Source organism: Hyaena hyaena, unplaced genomic scaffold (genome assembly GCF_003009895.1).
Source record: "Hyaena hyaena isolate Hyena2069 unplaced genomic scaffold, ASM300989v1 scaffold_1958, whole genome shotgun sequence".
In the NCBI taxonomy this organism is placed as follows: Eukaryota; Metazoa; Chordata; class Mammalia; order Carnivora; family Hyaenidae; genus Hyaena; species Hyaena hyaena.
The window spans coordinates 27,438-33,971 of record NW_024082596.1 but is presented as its reverse complement, the minus strand read 5'-3'; the positions used below and the strand labels follow the sequence as shown (position 1 = coordinate 33,971).

The 6,534-nt window shown below is 36.0% G+C and overlaps 1 pseudogene; it reads left to right on the top strand.

Annotated features, from left to right (window-relative positions):
- Positions 1-6,200: 6,200 nt before the first annotated feature.
- LOC120227029 lies at positions 6,201-6,301 on the top strand (annotated as a pseudogene).
- The last annotated feature ends 233 nt before the right edge of the window (positions 6,302-6,534 follow it).

Sequence of the window (6,534 nt, the reverse complement as noted above, 5' to 3'; positions counted from 1 at the left end):
AGGCAAGAGAGTTAAAATTTACTTCAAGGGAGCATTTGAGATTGGAATGATAATTATTTAGTTGTCTTTAAAATGATATGTTTGAAGAATTGGTGCCTTCTCTAAACAAACTGCTTAGTTATTAAGTTGGAAAAATAAATTATTATAAAATTTTAATAAGACTTAAATTTATTATAAAAATATTATCAATATCCCTCACACCTCTTTCTAAGAAGGATTAACTCTGTAAGTTATGACTATTTCAGAGTTCCCACTGAGGGAGTAAGGATTCCACACAGAGCTGATTGAAGTCACAGGAGAGAGGGAAGACTGGAGGGAAGAAAAGATAGTGAGGGTTTTGTGTGAAATACTACCAGTTCTGTAGTTTGAACTCCTCACTCCTCAAAAACAAAGATAACCAGTAATGATTTTGTGTTATTTATGAAAATAACAAGCAGACTGGTTCTATATGTGTCAGTATGTAGTACTCACAGATGAGGGTTGATTTTGCATTTGGGTTATTAATGTATCTCTCTGTAAATATGATTTGTACTTATAAAACACCATAATTATTTTTTATTGGTATCTGTTCAATGATTTAAGTCTTTGGCTTCCAGTATGCCAATTTTCAGATTTTAGTGATATAAAACACATCATCACAAAAGTAATTACCTACCAAAAATTGGAATTTATTTTAAAGTACTCATTTTTAATCAGAGAGATGATCCTAAATGGATGGTTTCTACCATTTCAGAGTCTTGTAGGAAATTAAAAGTGTTAAAGAAATAAAACAAATAATTAAGCAAGAAGTACCCATATAGTCTACATAAGGCTGGCTGACTTACCTATTCAGGACCTGACAAAAGTGATGTTGTGATTGATCATTCTTTATTTTTATGTGTTTATGTATTTATTTAAGAGAGAGTGAGTTGGGGAGAAGGGCAGAGGGAAAGAGAGAGAGAGGGAGAGAGACAGAGAGAGAGAGAGAGAGAGAGAGAGAGAATCTTAGGCAGGCTCCATGCTCAGTACAGAGCTGGATGTGGGGTTTGATCCTACAACCAGGGAACCATGACCTGAACTGAAATCAAGAATAGGACACTCAACCAACTGAGCCACCCAGGTGCCCCTCATCATTCTTTGAAAAGAGTTTTTGTGTGTGGTTAATTTCCTGTCATAAGGTAAGTGCTGGGATGGGCTGTGCAGGCTCAGTGCTTCCACAGACGAGCACACGGCAGATGCTAAACTTTGTTGGGAGAAATTCAATGGTGTGTTGTGGACAGAGACAGGACTGTGACTCTACATTAAAAAAAAAATCTAAATGGGAAAGATAGGCTTGAGCAACCTGTAACAACAGATTGAAGAGAAGAGCCGGAACAGCAGCTATCCGTGCTTCTGGGTGTGGTGTTATCTTCCTGTGGGATGGCTCAAGAGATAGCTGTGTAGATCTGAATCAGTCATGAGTTGCCCAGATTTCTGGTTAAACATTATTTGGGGGCTGTGCCTGTGAGGTGGTTTCCAGAAGACATCAGCATTTGAATTCGTGGACTGAGCAAAGGAGTCCACCCTATTGTAGGTGGGCATCACTCAGTCCTCTGAAGGCCTGATGAGAACTAAAAGGTGGAGGGAGGTTGAATTTTCTCTCCCTGTCAGACTGGTTTACCTAAATATTGTTCTTCACCTGACTTTGGGCTGGGACTTATATCCTTTGGTGTTCCTGGTTCTCAGGTTTTTTGATTTGGACTGAAATCTACCACTAGCTTTCCTGGGTCTCTAGACTGTATACAGCAGATCCTGGGACTTCCCAGCCTCTACACTCATATGAGCCAACTCTTTATAATCAATCTCTCTCTCTCTCTCTCTCTCCCTCCCTCCATACCTCTTTTCCACCCCCCCCCCCAATTGGTTCTACGTCTCTGGATCATTCTGACTAATCCAAGTCATCTTGGGCAGACACCCAGTGAGTACGGGTAGAGTGTTGGTTAGAACAGAAGTCAAGAGGCAGATAGTCCTCTTTCACTCCAAGGAAGGATGTAGAGTGTGTCCTCAGGATTAGAGGAAAAGGAAATCTCCAAAGAGCCTACAGAATTGCCATATTAAATGAAAAAGGGGTGAGCTGGTGATCATTTAATAAACTAGAGGCTAGCATCAGTCAAAAAGGATCTAATGGTTCCTTTCTCCAACCACAGGGAATATAGAAGCTATCTATGATGGGAAGACAGACTAGCTTCCCTTTGCACTGCTAACCTGCAGAATAATGTATTGGGCCCTTTTGGGGAATGGGAAATACTTTATATTAGATAAGAAAGTGAAACTTTGAAATTATTTCAGACTAGGCTTTCTCAACTTGAATATGAGTGTTTCATACCAAAAAGTGTACTGAAAATCCATGGGGGTACATGATATATCATCTAGAAACAAGTATGAATGCAGCATTGTAGAAAGTTAACTATTTGAATTCTATTGAATCCTACCCATTCATAGAAGCTCAACAAGTGATTTTTTTCTCATTTCCTTTCAAAATACTTAGTAGGAGAATATTGACAAATGCAGTAATATGTTTTAATGATCTGTGGCGTCTGAGAAACATGGCTCTGGAGGCCAGGTGTGTAAGGGAAAAGTGACACATGTGCAGAACGGCATAAAGTTGTGGTGGGTAGGAATCCTCAAAGTTATAGTCACTCTTAGAGCTCACTGATTTTGTCCTGCCATCAGGGTAAATAAATTGTAATTTCCTATTTGTGTGTTTCTGCTCAGGGGTAAGGTTTTTGATAATAACATATTCCCTCCAAATGTGTCAAAAGATTAAGTAGCTAAAGGTGACAGAAAAAGGGTGCCCCAAGTGGAATTAGAAGAAAGCTAAAAGTCAGTACTTCCTTCCTCTACAATGTTAAGCCTTTCTGTGCAGCCATCTTTGAATTATCAAGAGGATAATTCAATCTCTGAATATAATATGAAAATTAATATGTTCATCAATGTGAGAAGTTGTTAGAAGGATCCTTATATGAAACAGATTTTATTGATGGAATTTAGATAGGAATTAATCACAGACATACAGATATAGATACAGATACACACACGTAAGTATGCAGTCCTGTGATGGTGTGTACATACTAGAATTTATGTATATAAATGTTTAATAACTAATCAAACGTTAAAGTAGCTTCTTTACAGTATTGAAGACTAGTATTCCATCATTTTCTTCTTCTAAATTCTTTTGCTTTTTCTTTAGAAAATATAATAAAATTTTGCTAAGAATCATTGAAAAGTTATTTTTTAAAGAAATTGGGAGACAACAAAGTATAACACAAATGTATATTTAGAGCTAGAAAAATTTGAAAGTAACATCAATAAAGGTATAGTGTTAATTCTCCAATATTACAATATGTTAAGTATGAAATATTTAAGCTTTAACATTCAACTTCAAATACTGAGTGAGAGTTATTTAATTGCATTATTTGGTACATTTTCCTCTGAGTTTGTTTTTCTTTAATTTCTTGAGGAGTTCTGTGAAGAAATATGTATGATTGAATACCTATATTTAGTATCAGGAAATAAATATGTTAAGCAAACACTAAAATTCTCAAAGAGTATCTATTTCACTAATTCCTTCTAAACTGCTTATTAGTTACTTATATAATCAGTAGTTAATGGTTGTCTAACCTGATTGCACATTAAAATTATCTGGGCTCTATTATTTATTTATTTATTTATTTATTCATTTATTTACTTATTTATTCATTTATTTATATTTAAATGCTTATTTATTTATTTTGAGAGAGAGAGTGAGTGAGCAGGGAAGGGGCAGAGAGTGGGGGAGAGAGATTCTCAAGGAGGCTGTGCTCTATCAGTGTGAAGCCTGATGTGGGGCTTCAACCCATGGACCACAAAATCATGATCTGAGCCAAAATCAAGAGTTGGTTGCTTAACCAACTAAATCATCCAGATGCCCCTTGATACTTTTTAAAAACACAGATGTCCAGAACCTATATTCATGTATGTGATCTGGGGTAGGACCAAGAAAATAAGTATTCAAACCTCTCTAGGTGTTCCTGACCCGTGATCACTAAAGTTAGAGTAAATCTGTAAGCATTGCAGTTACTATTACTAATAATTCTGTTCTCTAGATTTCTCTCTTCTGCATTAAAGAATCCCCTCTGGGCACCTGGGTGGCTTAGTCGGTTAAGCGTCCGACTTTCCCTTAGGTCATGATCTCGCAGTTCGTGGGCTCAAGCCCGTGTAGGGCTCTGTGCTGACTGCCAGCTCAGAGCCTGGAGCCTGTTTCAGTCTGTGACTCCCTCTCTCTCTGACCCTCCCCTGCTCACGCTGTCTCTCTCTCTCTCCTATAAATAAATAAAACATTAAAAAAAATTAAAAAAAAATAAAGAATCCCCTCTGTATCCTCTTATTAGGGAATATCTAACTTATTTGTTTTTATTATGGATTTATTCCTCAAAAATGGTTTTCAGCATACTTGCAAAAGTTGAGTCATGAATGTTGAAATGGAGAAAACCTGTGTTAAATGAAACGTTCTGATTTAGTTAATATGGATTATGAAGAAGAGATTTTGAAATAGTGTTGGAAGTTAAAAGATAAAAAGATTTCAAGATGGGGGCACTTGGGTGGCTCAGTCCTTTAAGTATCTGACTTCAGCTCAGCTCATGATCTCACAGTTTGTGAGTTCAAGCCCCCTATTAGGCTCTGTGCTGACAGCTCAGAACCTGGAGCTTGCTTCAGATTCTGTGTCTCCCTCTCTGCTCCTCCCCTGCTCACTCTCTGTCTCTCTTTCTCAATAAATTAATAAACATTAAAAAACAGTTTTAAAAAAAGAAAAAGTATTTAAGATGAATTACTGGAAATAAGTAAATGAAAGTGGCACTAGTGAAGGAAGATATGAATAAGAAAAAAATAGAGTTAAAAAAAAGGAACTCCTTCCAAATATATTTGGGTCCATATCTCAAATCCTGCTTTGTAAAATGTCTTTTAGCTTTGCATTAAGATTATGTGGGCTCCTGATTTTCCTTTGTGTGAAGGCTAGGTCCTTCTTTTCTTGTACATTGTTCTTAATAGGAATCTCATTCCAAAACTCAGTCAGAATGAATGAACATACAAATGGCATCCAGAGAGTTTTTTTTGTGCTATGTCTTTTACTTACATAATTTTAGCTAACTAGAATCCGTTTTTGAAGCCAAAAGTGGCTTCTCAGTAATTTAGAGGAAATCATTTGAAAATTACAAAAAAAAAGGCATGCTTGCAGCTTAAAGATATTAGCAGTCATAAGAATAATGAAGCAAGGAAGACTAGAACATCATGTACAACATGTGTGAGGCCATTATCCCTTGAAAGTAAAAAATGCCAAGGATATGGGCAAATTGACTGTAGTATGGTTAAGCTCTGATCTGCATTGTGCCTAATAGTCTTGCTAAAAATTTAAATTGAAATTACATTGGGAAAAGTAAGAAATTTCCTGTGTCAAGTAATGGCTGAGGGCATCAGAAGAGACTAAATGAGTGCAAGTTCAACAAATAACTTCCCTGAAGGAAAGATGCTGTATCTGGTAAATGCCTTCCCTGACAGGACAGAAGAAATAGTTTCAACTACCACATAAAGGCTAAGGTAAGGATACTAACATAGAATGCAGAAGTTCTCAAATTAATAAAGTATGGTTTTAAAGAATTTAAAATATTTCTAATTATTTTCAAAGACATCTAGGGTTCAAAGTTTATCTCTTCTTAAAAAGGAAGTTTGGTAGGGGAGTCTTGGATGGCTCTATTGTTTAAGTGTCCAACTTCAGATCAGGTCATGATCTAACAGTTCATGAGTTTCAGCCCTGGGTCAGATTTTGTGCTAACAGGTCAGAGCCCACTTCAGAGCCTGGAGCCTGCTTCGGATTCTGTTTCCCTCTATTTCTCTCTGCCCCTCCTTTGGTTACACTTTTTCTCTCATTCTCTCTCATTCTCTCTCATTCTCTCTCTCTCTCTCTCTCTCAAAAATGAGAGAGATAATAAACTTCAAAAAAATGTGAAAAAAGGACGTTTGGTAGATTTGTCCTCATAAAAACTCCTGTATCTGATAAAATTCCCATGAACATAGTCCACAGAAAAATAATAAATTGGAGGAAAAATAAACTTAAAATATACTAACAGTTGAATGGTTGTCTTCATATATAAAGTGCCCACAAAAATCAGTAAGTAATAGACACTAATAAGAGATTCATTGAACAATGCTCAGTTTGACAGCACATGTATAAAATTGAAACAACATACAGATTAGATAGCTCCTGCTCAAGCATGACATGCAAGGTCATGAAGCATTCCATATTTTAAAAAAATAGATTCATAGAAGAAAATGTGCAAACAACATGGAAACAGCAAAATTTCAATAAATCACTGATAAACAAACTTCAAATAAAATGACATTTTAATTAATTTTTAAAGAAATTTTACAGTATTCCTGATTCTTCAAGTTGTATGGTAGAAAACAAAATAAGCAAAGTGCTTAGACATTTACATAAGTTTTTAAATGCTAGTTTGCATTTTTACTTTAATTTATGATTTT